The sequence below is a fragment of the Fundulus heteroclitus genome, chromosome 11, assembly GCF_011125445.2.
Source record: "Fundulus heteroclitus isolate FHET01 chromosome 11, MU-UCD_Fhet_4.1, whole genome shotgun sequence".
NCBI lineage: Eukaryota > Metazoa > Chordata > Actinopteri > Cyprinodontiformes > Fundulidae > Fundulus > Fundulus heteroclitus.
In genome coordinates, this window is record NC_046371.1 from 23737716 (window position 1) to 23752875 (window position 15160).

Here is a 15160-nt window from a genome sequence, read left to right on the forward strand (position 1 = left end):
TGCTTTTCAGCCTTCCCGCTGTCATCAGTCCTTAATCATTTAGAATATAGGTATAAAGCTACGCCGTAGCACTTCCTGTCTGAATAATCTGTGTGAGTCTGTCCTTTGGCACTTCCTCCGACGCGTTACCCCGAAGCCAAACTCACTCATCGGCTCACCTGCAGAAAGCTAAATGTTTTCACCACGTGCAACTTGTCAGTAAGCCGGTCTAACTTGGCTTCAGACCTCACACTTCTCATTTTCTCCATCACGGTTAGACCCCCCTGGCCGTGGGCTATAGCCGTCCTTTGCGGGGCTTAAACTGTGCACAGCTCCATATTGAGAGGCGAGGCTAATAAACAACAAAATCTGTTGTTTGGTCGAGATCTTGTGCGTGCCACCCCATGACGCCCTGGGCGGCGAGCCGCATGGACCGTACCAAAACAGCGATTCACGATTAACAAAAACCACAAAAGCATGGTGATTACAGAGTTTACACGTGCAACGCCTCTGCCATCTAATGTTAGCGAGTAGCACAGTTAGCATTAGTAGCCATGAACCGTCGTTTTTGTGCGTATTCACCAGATGACGTCCAGCCTGTGGAAAAACTACCTGCCGCTGGTTCTGTCAATGCATCCTTTTAAATAGCGTCTTACTCGCTCTGACTTTAGCTTCACAGACCTCCCTGACACTGCTAACGGCTAACTTTGATTCCTCCTCCCTCAGTTGCAACTCCCTCCCGGAAAAGGCCGCTTAACGTCGTTATCAGCAGCGGCTCCACTGCCTGTAGTTGACGGGGGTCATTTTACAACGAGTCTGTAGAAAAACCGAAGGAATCCTGAGAGCGCCGGAAGCCTGTTAGCTATTTAAAGCAGACGAAACAATAACAAAAAATGTGCATACCTAAGTAATACCTATCTATACTTTTATAAGGCAGAGCTGGTAGATTTGCCAGTGTTTCCTCAGCCGTATGTAGTTGATTGATGCGGGTTCAGTCTGCTTTGTGGCTGTAACCTCCTATCCCTTTTTCTTCCACCGTTATCTATGAATATTTTGTAAAAACATCAAATACCAAGATCAGGTCAAACGTATTTGAAGACCAATCCTAAATGTCCCGTTGTCTATCCCCACTTGTCCTTGTAGCGTAGTAAGGGAGGAATGGTGCCTGCCGCCAGTAGTCACTGGACTGGTGGTGAGCCACACCCTGGAAAACTGCAATAAAAACAGTCTAGGCTGGGATTCGAACCCAGGACTTCGATACTGCCAGAACAGTGCTAACAACTGCTCCAGTGTGCCAGCCAATTGTAAATAACATTGAAATAGTCCTTGTCCCCCTCTTTCAAACAGACCCAGGCTCCCTCGCCCCCCCCCCCCCCCCCCCCCACACACACACACACACACACATTTGTCACAATAGAGCTCTTGCAGTCTGGTCTTGTTATTTACCGACTCTGTCAGTCGCTTTGCTGAGGCGAGCGTTGGGTGAAATGTAACCGACGTGTCTCCGACGGCCCGCAAAGCGCCACCTACATACCCATTAGCTGGATGAGAAACAACTCCGAGAGTGTGCACTTTCTCCAACATTAAAATGTGACATTAAAACCTAGCGATGCTTATGCTGATGGACGTAAAAGTGTAATCCACACCAAACCGCCCTCCAGACTTAACGCCGATCTCGCCCTGGCCCCTCTCTCGCTGCAGATTAATAAAAATCCTAACTCCGGTAACAGCTTTCTGCATGATCTCTCCAGGTCAGGCAGCTTTAGAAAGCTTTCGCTTTTTCACAAAGCAGCATCGTCTGCATGGAAGACCTTGAAACATCCGGCCCCGCGTTATCAAGCGGGAATGAGACTTAGACGAGACAAACGGCACAAATAAGACTCGTTTGTCTTAGACTCAGTTTGGCTTGCCTTCGCCATGACGAGGACAGCGGCTCCTGCAGCTTTGATGCACATTGGGTGGCGGGTTCTTAAAGGGGTTGAAAAAGTAATACACGTTCGCACAGCTGCGCATCCAAAAAAGCACAAAGCACGCACTCTGATCCGGAACGCGGCCCGTATGTTTCTTTCAGTCGGACTGGAACATCCAGTAACTGGGAGGAGAGTTTTAATGACCTGTTTTCCTGGTAATCGGGTTGATTGAATTCCTGCCATTCTCTTCAGGCAATTTGGTCCGTTTAATTGGATGCTTAAAAAAGGGAACGAGGCTCAAAACAAAACCGGGATATCTCCTTTTACCGTCTCGTCCCTTTTTCGGCCTGCACTCAAACTTCTGAGGGACTCATACTGTTCTGCTTGTTCGGCTTTCTTCAAAGGAGTGCCACTAACAGGGAGTGCGGCAGCACAATAAGTCTATACAGCATATGGACAGCTAGTGTTGCCACTGGCAACTCCCCAGGCACTGCCTTTAGTCCCCCCCCCCCCCCCCCCTCCTCTTATTCTCTAAATTCTCTAATCAGTGAGCGAGGCTGCTGCTATTATCGTCCCTCCCTGCAACTGAGCCCAGTCGCAGCTCTGTTGTGGATGAGGTAGATTTTACCCGCGCTCTGACGGGGTGAGAGACGGCCGTAGACGAATGAGACAGTTTATTTCTGAGCCGGTCAGGGAGGTGTAGCCTAGCGTGACACTGATTGAAGCCAAATGAGTGCCACGAGAGAGCAGAAGTGCACAGTTGGTAGTGAATTTTGATCTAATCCCATTCTCCAGATGGCTCATATCTTTGCCTCCTCCGTTCGCCCTGTGTTGACTACATGTTTTCTAAGCCACTTCCTATCTGGTTAAACTCGGCACTCATCACTCGCCGACAGGTGACAGACGACGGCCCCTGCTGTCCGCTGCAACTCCCATGAATCCCTGCAGCCTTTGATTCAAGCTTTTTCTACAGTGAGATGCGGCATTCTGGTGTTTATCTGTGCGCGCCTGTTCGGTTTTTTTTTTTGGTATGAAAAGGAAAGATTTTGTTTGTGATGTCTCCTTGATCAGATCCCTCACAGAGAAAAGCGAGCTGTATGAACCGGGCCTACAACAGTGCCTTGAAGATTTACAGTATTTTATTTTTATTTTTCCCATTTTGTCTCATTAGAACCACAGACTTGAACGTATTATCGGGTTTGTTGTGCATAGACCAACGCAAAGCTGCACATCATTGTTAACGTTGAAGAATGATTGATGGTTTTCAATTGTTTGTTTGCTTTTTTACAAATAGGAATTAAGTAAGTTTGACGTCCATATGCATTCGGTTCACTGGTATATTCACTACTTCAACATATCTTTACTCAATTAAAAGTAAAAAAGTAGTCAGCCAAGAAATTACCTAATCAAGAGTAAACTGGTGTTCAGTAAGAAGGCTACTCAAGTACTGAGTGACTAATCATAACGGCTGATGATTTAATATTTAAAAATTATGTAATCGGACAGACAAAAATACAAGGTTATGTGTATATTCTGGTATTTTAAAGACAAAAATAAAAAAAATATACAAAGAATAACATAATTGCAAAACAACAAATTCAAGCAGAAGAAACATTTCTAAATCATTTTGTCAACATTAGACTTGAAAGCAGTTAATGCAGTATGTTAGTGCAAAGTCCTTCCAATGACAATATCTACTGTTTACAGTACGTTCGTTTGACCTCCCAATGCCTTAATGAGCACAGCATATAGAAAATGACATTAAAATAACAAAGCTTGTGTACAAACAAGATGTCTTACTTCAACATAAACTCTCAGGTGCATTTTTGGTTAAAACAAGTATGTTCTTTATTCGCGATGTTATGCACGGTAGGTAGAGTAGTCAGAAATAGCGATATTTGAGTTATGATATGACTCAAGTAAAAGTAAAAAGTACAGTGCAATAAAACTACTCCCAAAAGTACATTTTGTTCACAAAGTTACTCAAGTAAATGTAATTGAGTAAATGTAACTAGTTACTACCCACCTCTGCTGTAGAGCCATCTTTACCTCCAGTTAAAGTCGCACATATTTTAGGGTGTGTCTCTACCAGATTTCCACTTCTACAGAATAGCATTTTCTGACCATTCTTCTTTGCAAAACAGCTCCCTCGTAGTCAGATTGGATGGAAAGCATTTTTTAAACAACAATTAGAACGTGTTGCCAACAATTCTATACCAGATTCAGGTCTAAATAATGCTAATGCTTCGGTCTAAAGCAGTGGTCAGCAACCTTTACGACCCTAAGAGCCATTTTTTTTTTTTTTTTTTGCCTTTGGTATTCCTAAAAACATTTTGTTCAGAGCCACAAAAGTTACACATCTCTTGGAGACAAATAACTTGTTTTTATATTCTACTACAGGACATTTGTTAAATTTTATTTATATAAAGATCTTTTTTTTTTTATTTTCAGGTTAATACGTTTTCCTCAACTGGACATTTGGACATTTGATTTTTGTAGCAGATAGCATCAAAAATAATGAAAAAGCACATCGTATGCAACCTACTGACAAAACTATTCTTCATAAAAAAGTCTATGCATAATTAGTGTCATTCTTTCCGGAAATGTTATGCATATATTTGCAAGACTAAATGCATGCTAAAGATAGCATTTTTAAATTACCTTTACACATTAAAACGTCGATCAGCTCTTTAACATTTTTGGCCACAGGTCTGGAGCCGCAGGTTGCAGATCCCTGGTCTAAAGCGCCTGAGACATGCTCTGGCTGTTTGTTTAACGTTGTTGTCCAGCGGGAAGATGTATCCCCACATCCAATCCTGGATTCCTTCCAGGATTGGCCTGTATTGAGGTCCATCTATTTTGCAATCTTCTCTCATCCGCTTCCCTGTCCCAGTCTATGTTAAAGAAAAGCATCCCCACAGCATGATACTGCCACCGCCATGTTTCATCGTAGGGATGGTTTTCCTTTACAGATATTGTTTTACATGTAGATCAAAAAGTTTAACTGTAGTCCCCTCGGAACGGAGCATCTTCTCAACATATTCTTATCCCATCGTTTTTATCACAAGTATGAGCTGCTTAGTGTTGATCCATCCCATAAAATATGTCGAAAATTGTGTTTTGTAAGGTAACTAAATGTGAAAAAGGTCAAGGAGTAAATTAAAAAAAAAATACTCTAAAAAGATAAGACCCAGTACAGTTATCCGAATGTCAAATGAACTTATAAAGATTCAAGATTCTTCTGTTTCTGTTGTTTTTTCCCTTTCCTTCTTGTAAGCTTAGATGCCACAAACAATCAGATGACTAAAAGTTGGAGCTAGAATAATACCAACAATAATTCCCTATACAAGGGTCTTCTGCCTCCCTTTCCAGGATGATTCAGCTTTGATGTCTCTGTAAATAAGCATCAAAGTTATACCATAATGGCATTTAAAAGGTTCATAAGATGGCATTAACATTAACTGCTATGATATTTCAGAGATTAGAGTTGTTTTAAGACGGTAGAAATCAGTTTTAATATTGGCCTCTGTCCAAAACCTCTAAATGTAAAAGTATCTTCTATAAGTAAGATATTATTACAAAACCTTGAATTTACAGTACATTAATGAGGGAAAAAATGAATTGCTCACATGTGCTGGTAAAGCCTGTTTTTCACTCTTTTTTCCCCCCCATTGTCAGTGTGAGTTTCCGATATTTAACATAGCCTGTCATGCTGCTGTTCCAGATGTTGGTGAGTTAATGGCTGCAGGGCCTATTGTCACAGCAGAAGGCATCTGCATGCATTTATGTCAACGCGAGAGCGAAGTACAGAGCTTATGTGAGTAGCGAAGCATTCAGCACGATGACATGGAAAGAAAAAAAAAAGCTCGAACATTATTCAAGCGTAAGTAAAGTTTGGCTGCAGCGTTCTGAACTAAGTTCGGAACATCAGGAAAGATTGAAGGACAAGGAGGTATAGACGGACACCTTTCCGCTGCGTCTCAGGGTGAGGTCTTTGCCGTCCGTGCAGCAGATTTTGTTCACAGTTTCTTAAATGAATATTTTAGTATTTTTTGGAGTAATCCACCTCCAAGTGGTCGATGTAACACGTTCTGACATTTACACCTTCAGTGCCTTGCAAAAGTATTCTTAGCCTGAGACTTTGGACATTTTACCAGGTTACAACCACAAGCGTCAATGTTTTTGTGACAGACCAAAACAGAAAGCCGTGGATTAAAATGCTGCCGTTCACTTTTGTTCACTGTCTTTCAGAGTTATCACAGACAGCTGTAGGACTTTTTGGTATGGACAGATCATCGCCTCTGGAAATGAGTCCGTCTTCTTGCCTTCGTTCTTATGATTTGGAGTCAAGTGATATTCATTAGATAACTGGTATTATATCCTCAAAAAAACGTAACATTTAAGGTAGCGATATGGTTCTTCTGGGTTTATACATTTATACATTAAAAATGTTGCCCATTGCTCCTGGCAAAATAGATCAGGCTCAGTCAAATTAAATAGGGAACATCAACATTCAAATCTTCCTATGAAGTCTGGCAACCTCTACCAGGTTTTCTTCTAGGAATATCCTATATTTAGCCTAGGGGCTGGGCGATATGTAAAAAAGTGCTATCTCGATATTTTTCATATCATTCAAATATCAATATGTATCCCGATATGAAACAAATCACTATTTTTGTAAACTTTTTAAGGAGATAGCTACAATTTTTTTTGTACACATTTTTTTTTACATTGGGATTCAGAATCAGAATCAGACTTACTTTAATAATCCCAGAGGGAAATTACTTAATGGATTGCTCCAGCAGGTGGCCCTGTTTCAGGTGGCATTCCCTGACTTTGTTTGAACATGCGCTCGACATAAACTGCAGTGTATGCTACTTTGTTTTGTTGTTTGTTTGTTTTTGTCCCACTTTAAATTGCCAAAGCACACCACTGAATGGTTTCGGTAGCGCTTCTTTTCAACAATCTCAATCGCTGTATCTTCTGTCTTTTCTTCCTTTGGGACACTCGTTTTTTTCAGCGACGTCCAACCTGTTACCTGAAGCAAGAGGCTGCAGCTGCACAAACATTAGTGCGTCTGGCTGCTACTGTGCTGTCTGTGTCGATCTAAGGTTGCTTGGCTCTATTCCAGCCACGATGGGTCCAGTGCGAAACAACTCTTACTATGATTGGCCTTTCATCTTAACTGTATATTGAAGGTCTATCTCGACACTTTCTCATATGTAGGAATCGTTTTATCGCCCGGCTTTGACTTAGCCCCATCAATCAAATGTCAAATGTCTTTGTTGTCCCTGGTGAAACATCTCCGCAGCATGATTCTGCCACCACCATGTGTGACAGTGTGATAGGGCGTGTTTTTGTTTCTACCACATTGAGTACTGGATCTGACTAGAACGCCTTCTTCTGTTTGTCAGGACTCATTATGGCTTTCTATCAATAATGGGATTCTTCAGTGCACAACTAATTAGTCTATAACTGTGTTCCTCGGTTTTCACGATGCTATTTGTTCCCTAATGGAGTTTTCCAAACCTCTGAAGCCTTCACAGAAAAGCTGTTTGTACTCAGATTAAATTATACAACGGCAAAGTCTTATTGACTGATCGGGTGACTTTTAAAGGCAATTTTACTTTGTATTTATTCGGGGGGGGGGGGTTGTCTCGGAGTAACGAGGGTTGAACACGTTTACATTTTTATGTGAAAAGGAAAACATGAGAAATAACAGAGGGTTGTGGTCGTCGACGGGAGACAAAAGCAATGTGGAGCGTTTAAGTAACTGTCTCAGGAGAGAGATCTGGAGTCGCAATCATGTTTTACATTTATTTTACTGCTGGCTATTTTAGCTTGGTATAAAACATAGATCTGCATCGACAGTAAAACACAGATGCTTCAGATGGCAGTATTTTTACTGTCAGGATAAAATTAGATACATTTTTAGAAATGTCCACCAAACCGTCGTTTGAAGTAACATTCACCTGTGCAGAGGTGACAGAGGTGTGACATAATGTACATGTGAATCACTACAGTAGAAGATCCAGTTAACATACGCATCTGCTCTAGACATATTATAACGATAAATGAATCAAACAGGTCTATTGCTCTCCTTCGTACGAGCCCCAATGTTTAGTTAATAAATTCAAAGCGCTGGAAAAATGATGTTTTTCACATGGTAGAGTCATTATCATCACCATCATAGTTAAGTAAATTGTAATTAAGCAATTTGGCCTCATATTGTTCCAATGATTAATAATCAGGGGAAAACAAATGCTTCGTGTGGCACACAGATCACAGAGTGCAGCTGCTACAGCGCTGACCTTCAGCTCTCCTCTCCCTTCCACTCTCCGGATTTTTTGTAGCCGAGTTTCCAGTCGGATGAACAGATTAGTGACTCACCGCGAGGGCCAGCATGTCTCAGGCAAAGCCCCAATGTATCTTAACTTGCCTCATTTCAGCCTGGCACGTGATCAAAAGAGAACCCAACGCATGAGACGTTTTTTTTTCTGCCCGCGTATTTAGTCACCCTGAACGGAAACCGGAGACTTCAAATTCTAAATCATTTACCTGAACAATACTTTCACAATACATTCGAAGCTTTTAAGGGGGTTTAAAACCTTGTGTACTACCTGAAGAAGTACATAAAGCTGATAAGTTAATCCCCTCAAAACGTTCAGCGGCCCCTGGGTCAGCGTTGTTTGACGAGGAATGGTTTTGTCGATAATTAACTGCTGATGGCTGCAGCCGTCAGCGGGGCTCTCCTGGACTGGGAGCATCATAATCAGAGCCAGAAAAGACTCATCACTTCCACTGAATCGACTTTTTCGTCAAAGTCGGACACGGATATTTTCCTCTGACATTATAACGCACAACTCGGCGTCTCGGAGTCGGGCTAGGTTCAGGCAGAGATTCAAAAATGAATGTTTTGTTCGTTGCCTTCATGTTGGACACGCAATATTTGAAAATATTTTAGACCTGTGGTTCTCAATCTTAAAACTACTGCCACCTCAGTAAATGCTACAGTTTCAAAGTACCGCTACACTGTCATGGCATTATAAACAGTAGTATACCCCAACGTAGGCTTTTACCGCCTACTGTTTGTTTCATAAAGACATTAAAAAGGAGGGAAAGAAAAGTCGTTGTCTGCTTGTTAAGTTGAAGGATGCAGCGTAAGTTTGCAAGACCACGATTAAATAATTTTTCTAGATTAATATATTGTCGAGCATTACCTCTTTTCAACAAAGTTAATAATTTAGCTTCATTTCCTGCCGCCCCTCACTCCACGAGGGGACGCTCTCAGTTTTGAACAAATTCTCTGTGCTGCAGTTCGGTTTTATGCCAACAGCAGCTTTTTATGTGACGGAGGAGACGCAGGAATGTCGGGCTGTCAGGAATGTTACAGTCGCACTCAGTTATAGTAGAGTTTAGTGGCGTTCTCATAGGCAACAAGGCTAATAAAAGAAATACACAGAGTTGCAGATATCAGTGAAAGCAATAATTTATTCGGCATCAGATTTTGAAACTTCAAGCACTAATTTTCAATTCATATATTTTAGGTTTTCCAAGCATAATTGGCTGCATAGATGGTGCTTGCATTATTATTATGTGAATACGTTTTATAGCACTAACGTGCAGGCATAGGGCTAAATACTCGTAATCGATGCGGATGTAGTTGACGGTGGAGCTAATTATAGTGAACAGTGTACGTGTTTGATTATATAACATCCAAAGTGCTTGCATCATGTGCAGATAATAGCCAGGCAGTTGGTTTAATCTTCCAGTGGTTGGATATCTTGCCGGTTACAATTATTGTTTCTATTTTTATTTTTTTGTACTGTGTAATGCTTTTATAACCAAACGCTATCAGCGAGCCAGACCAAAAGTCTAGACTTCAAGAATAGCGCTGGATAATTTAAGAAATATTTCCTTTTCTCCTTTAAGAGCTCCACATTCAGGGCTCATAATAATAGCGTACAGCTATTCTACCAGTCAAAGTCACATGCTTTTTAAGATTTTCAACTTTTCAAAACAAATTTTTCTGGACTATAAGCACACTATCAGAGTTTATAGTCTTGTGAGTCAATCAAACATGGTGTGAATGTCTGTGTGCTTTTCTAACAAATTAGAGCATATTGATATTTAATATTAATTCAAGAACTGAGGAATTCAAATAATATAACTAAACAAATCTCAAGATCTCCAAGAAATAGTGTTAAATATTTTTATGAAAAAATTTGTTTGGTTTAAATGAGGACACCCCCAGTTACTTATTTCTAAAATTATGCGCTTACACTCACATGATGAGAACATTGTTGGCCAGCATTTTGAAGAAGTTTTTTCACGTTTAAACATCTGGAATTTAGCTTAGTGTGCTCCTGACAGTTGACGTGTTATTGAACACCATGGAGAGATTGAAAGAAAGAGGAGATTGTGAGTGTGGTGACACAGCTTAATAAATGAATAGCTCATCCAATAGTTTAGTTAACCATTCACTGTGTGATTAAATGCAATAACAAAATATTTATTCAATAAATGATCAAAATACCAGACATAAATTGCCATTCAACATGTCAATCTTTAGCTGTTACCATTTATGTCTACACCATTATTCTCCTTTTGTTTTGTTTTTCTAAATTCGCTCCATTTTGTCTTCAATTTTTGACAGATGTAAATTTAGGAATTTGTTTCATAGTTCCGAAAAAATAAAAAGGCATCGGAAAATGATATCTTAATAAATTCACATCTGTCAAAAAGTAAAGAGAAATAAAAAAGAATTAAAAAAAATTGGAGAATAATGGTGCAGAGATAAATTATAATAGCTAAAGATCGAAACTGAAGCATCAATTTATGTTGGATATTCTGATCAGTTATTTAATATTTTTGATGCTTTTAATGGCAAAGTCATTAATTTTCTAAACCATTTATTGAGTAAGTAATTCATCCATTGAGCTATTTATTTCTAAACTATTCACAATAATGTCAAGATTTATCCTTCATAGAAATAAGGGGTCTAAAATGAAAACACAAGAGGACAAACATAATAACTGGCGATATGCCCAGCAATGCCCATTGAAGCAAGTTCACTCTTACAGCAGACTGCAAGATTCAATTCAATTTAAATTCAATTTAGTTTTATTTATATAGCAACAGTTCACAATACGTCATCTCAAGGCACTTTACAAAATCAAATTCAATCAAATCATCCGGACAGATTGGTCAAAAAGTTTCCTATCTAAGGAAGCCCAGCAGGATTGCATCGAGTCTTGACAAGCAGCATTCACTCCTCCGTAAAGAGCATAGAGCCACAGGGTCGTCTGCATTGTTCATGGCTTTGCAGCAATCCCTCATACTGAGCAAGCATGAAGCGACAGTGGAGAGGAAAACTCCCCTTTAACAGGGAGGAGAACCTCCAGCAGAACCAGGCTCAGTGTGAACGGTCATCTGCCGAGACCGTCTGAGGGTTAAGATGCCAAAAGAAGTCTCTAAAAATCCTCAAACGTCATTATAGTACCTAAATGCTCACAGAAAACCTCTAAAGGGAGGTGTCCATCCTAATCAGATGTCCGATTCACCTCAGCTGATTCCCTGATAGCAGAGCTCCTCTCCCTGTCTCGAGTATCATTCTTAGTATCGATATAGAGTTTGAAATTTTAGTATCGTGACAACCCCAATAGGAACACTGTATTTACTGTTCAACTATTGCAAAAGCAGCAGAAATCTTTAAATCATTGACACACAAGTAAACAAGAGAACTGAAAGAACTCAGAAACACCTCACGGGCTATTTTTAAACATTTTTGTGCCACCGGGTTGTCCTTTATGAGGTTGCTGTCTGGGGAAACCAACACATTAATGTATTCATCTTCCTCCGTCTGGCAGACATCAAACAGCAGCACGCGGCGGTGACCTTTTCAAACGCAGCATTTTATTAACTCCTGAACTTGTGAGGATGACTCTCAAGTCGACTTGATGCTGCCCACCCGCTTATTGACCAAGGGCAGAGCTACACACACAAACATTAATGGGCTTTTTTTTTTTTTTCTTTTCAATAAGGTTTATTGCTATAAAAATATATTCCCAACGCCTGTCTGCTTCGCTAAATGTATTCTGAGCCGAGAGGAGAGTCACGACAACTGAGAAAAATGTTGTGATTACTGTAGGATCGGAGGAGGGCAGCTGAGATTGTGCGTCTACATTTGTATGCGAGGGAAAGTGAGCGATTTTTTGGCCTTTTTCCCATTCGCTTCACTCTCAGCTTGTGTATTTCATAAATAGTACAGGCCTACTTTTTAAAGTGTTGTTTTTGTACATCACACAATAGAAAATGTTCACACAACCAAAAAAAAACCAAAAACAGTTGTTCAGCCAAATAGTTTATCGAGAGTTTTAGCCAAAACCTTTGTCTCAGAATTAAACTGTTAGTTCATCATTTTCTTACAGAAGCTGCTTTAGCGCGTAACGTTACAACTCGCTTTGTCCGCTCAGTGTTTTTGACACAGTGCCTTGCAAAGGAATTAATGCCATCATGTTTTCCACGTTTTGTGGTGCCAACATTTGTTTCATTGCGATGTCATGTATTAGACCAACACAAAATAGTGCTTAGTTCTGAAGTGAAAGATAATTTAAAACAATTTGATTTAAAACGGTACTTCAGCTTGGCCACATGTGTGATGTGATCTAATCTACTCCATGTCTGCTCTGGCTTTATGTTTAAGGTTGTTGTCCGGCTGGGAGGCGAACCTTTAGACCAGTTTCAAGGTTTTTGTTTTTTATCTACTAACAGTATTTCTTATCTAATCTGATTTTATCAAAATTTTCTTTGGGATTAATAACCTATTTTTTTAATTTGAAGTAGATTTTTTTATTATTATTATTATTATTACACATTCCTGCTGAAGAAACGCATCCCCACAGCATGATGCTGCCACCACCGTACGTCACAGTGCGGACGTGTGTTCAGAGTGATGTACAGACTGCTAGAAAGTTTGATTTTGGTTCCATCTAGCCAGGATATTGGATATTGTGATATTGGATAATGTGATATAACCTAAAACAGCTTTAAGCTTCTTCCAAACGCTCGCCCTGCTGTGCTCTTCGGTCTTCATGATGCCGTTGCCTCACTGACGCTCTCTGACAAACCTGAGGCCTTCATAGATCAGCTGTTTTTTTTTTTTTCACACAGTGATTAAATTACACTGATTACATTTGCTCCACAGAAATATATTATTTTATGCTAGTCTATCACAAACAAACGCAGTTAGGTTTTGTGGCTGCAATGTGACAAAAACGTGGAAAAGTCCAAATCTTCACTGAGTCAACAAAACCGAGGCTCCTCCACCCTCGCACCTCCAAATGATGCTAATTAGTTTGAAAACAGCGAACAGGTGGCATATATATATATATATATATATATATATATATATATATATATATATATATATATATATATATATATATATATATATTTATATATAGATATAGATATAGATAGATATAGATATATATATCTATAGATAGATAGATAGATAGATAGATAGATAGATAGATAGATAGATAGATAGATAGATAAAATAACACACAGAATGTGAGAAAAACCTTCTAAATTTAGGCAGACTGACCCATTACAGCTTGGAACACAGTGTTATTAAAAGACTGCAGACCGTCCACCATCTTCCTACAGTTAATGTTTAGAAAAGGCACGAATAAACACCAGCGCACATGCACAACACACACACACACACACACACAGAGAGAGAGAGAGAGAGAGATACATGGTTGTTATTAATATCTAGATGTGCTCCACTCTGGAGAAAAGCCTGCTCAGCATGTGTGTGGCATTTTATGACAACTGCAACACAAAAAAACCTCCATCATCTGCACCTAACCATCTGTATCCAGCACCTTCCTTCTGTCTCGGGTGAGAACTAAGTGTAAATGTCAGCACGGGTTAAAACGCTGACTACACCATGACAACGCACCTGTGTGTGCCCCCCCTCCCTCATCCTCTCTCTCTCTCTCTCATTAACAATTTATGCATGGAGGGGCCCCCGTTTTTTGTAATTATCTCGTTGGGAGATTATGATTTATTGCGACAGGAAATAAAAAAAAAGAAGAAGAAATAAACAGATAAACACAGGAGGACAATCCAGGGAGCCACGCTTTACAGAGGCCAGAGAGAAGCATCTGTGTGTCCTGCTCACGAGTGCATTCATGCGTGTCCATATGTAGATCTGTCCCTGCGTTCCAGCACAATTCCCATCGAGCGTGAACTGACGGCTTGCGCACTACGGATCTTGTCTGTTTTTTTTTTTTTTTCCTTTTTTGCTAAATAAGGGGTGAGTAGTCAGTGGACATCTGTGCGCGAATATGTGCACAGGAGATATAGTGGACGAGACTGTCACCAAGGAGGTGGTGAGAGGAAAGGAGTGAGCATGTGTCTCTCCAGACTCCCTGATAGTAATTTAGCAGACTGCAGCACTGCAGAGAGCTGTGGAGTTAGTGGGAGGAGGGTGGGGGGTAGTTGTCACACACACAGCAACGATGACGTCCTCCGCTGCCCAGAAACAAACAAACTAAATAAGACTTTGTGGGACGCGGGCAGTCATGCAATTCGCCCAGTTGTGCACGCCGTGCCGATGCATTCGGCTCCCGCCGGCAACCATGCAGCAGCTCGCCAAACGTGCCACACACTCGCATCACTCACTCCCGTCCTTAACGGGCGCGTTGAATGTGAGCGCACGGACGAAGAAAGACTTCCAGTTGTGTAACAGCTCTCTTGGATACTTGACATTCTCCTAATGCTGACTCATGTTTTGTTTTTGGTGCTTGTCGCACATAATAACCTTTCTGTTTGTCAATGCGGAGCGTTTTGCGAGGAGGAAAGTATGGAAAGAGGCTGGTGTTATTATGCTTTGCTTGTGACAGGCAGCCTTGGGGTAAATAACAGGCTGTGAAAATGTGACACGGTTTCTAGTTCTCCTCGCACTTTCTCTCAGGACGAGTACATGTGCAGATCGGGTTAGACATTTACAGACAAATGCAATCATAACAATATGGACTTTAATTGATGCATGTGAAATGCTTTTCCTCCAGGGTGGAATGATCTTACAGCAAGTGGATTTCAAAAACAAGAATCAGGGGATTTGATTTACTACATGGTTCCACTAAATGACATAATTCTACATGTAAGCATACACACCAACATATATTTGGTTAAATATGTGTTTTTTTTGTTGCTTCTGGCATCATCCTGGCTGGATACTTGGCCTTAGGGCTAGACGA

The 15160-nt window shown here is 40.6% G+C and overlaps 1 protein-coding gene across 2 annotated transcripts in view; it reads left to right on the forward strand.

Annotated features, from left to right (window-relative positions):
* Window positions 1–15160, forward strand: part of LOC105919900 (voltage-gated potassium channel subunit beta-3) — a 40764-nt gene that overhangs the window by 9999 nt on the left and 15605 nt on the right. The window lies entirely within an intron of this gene.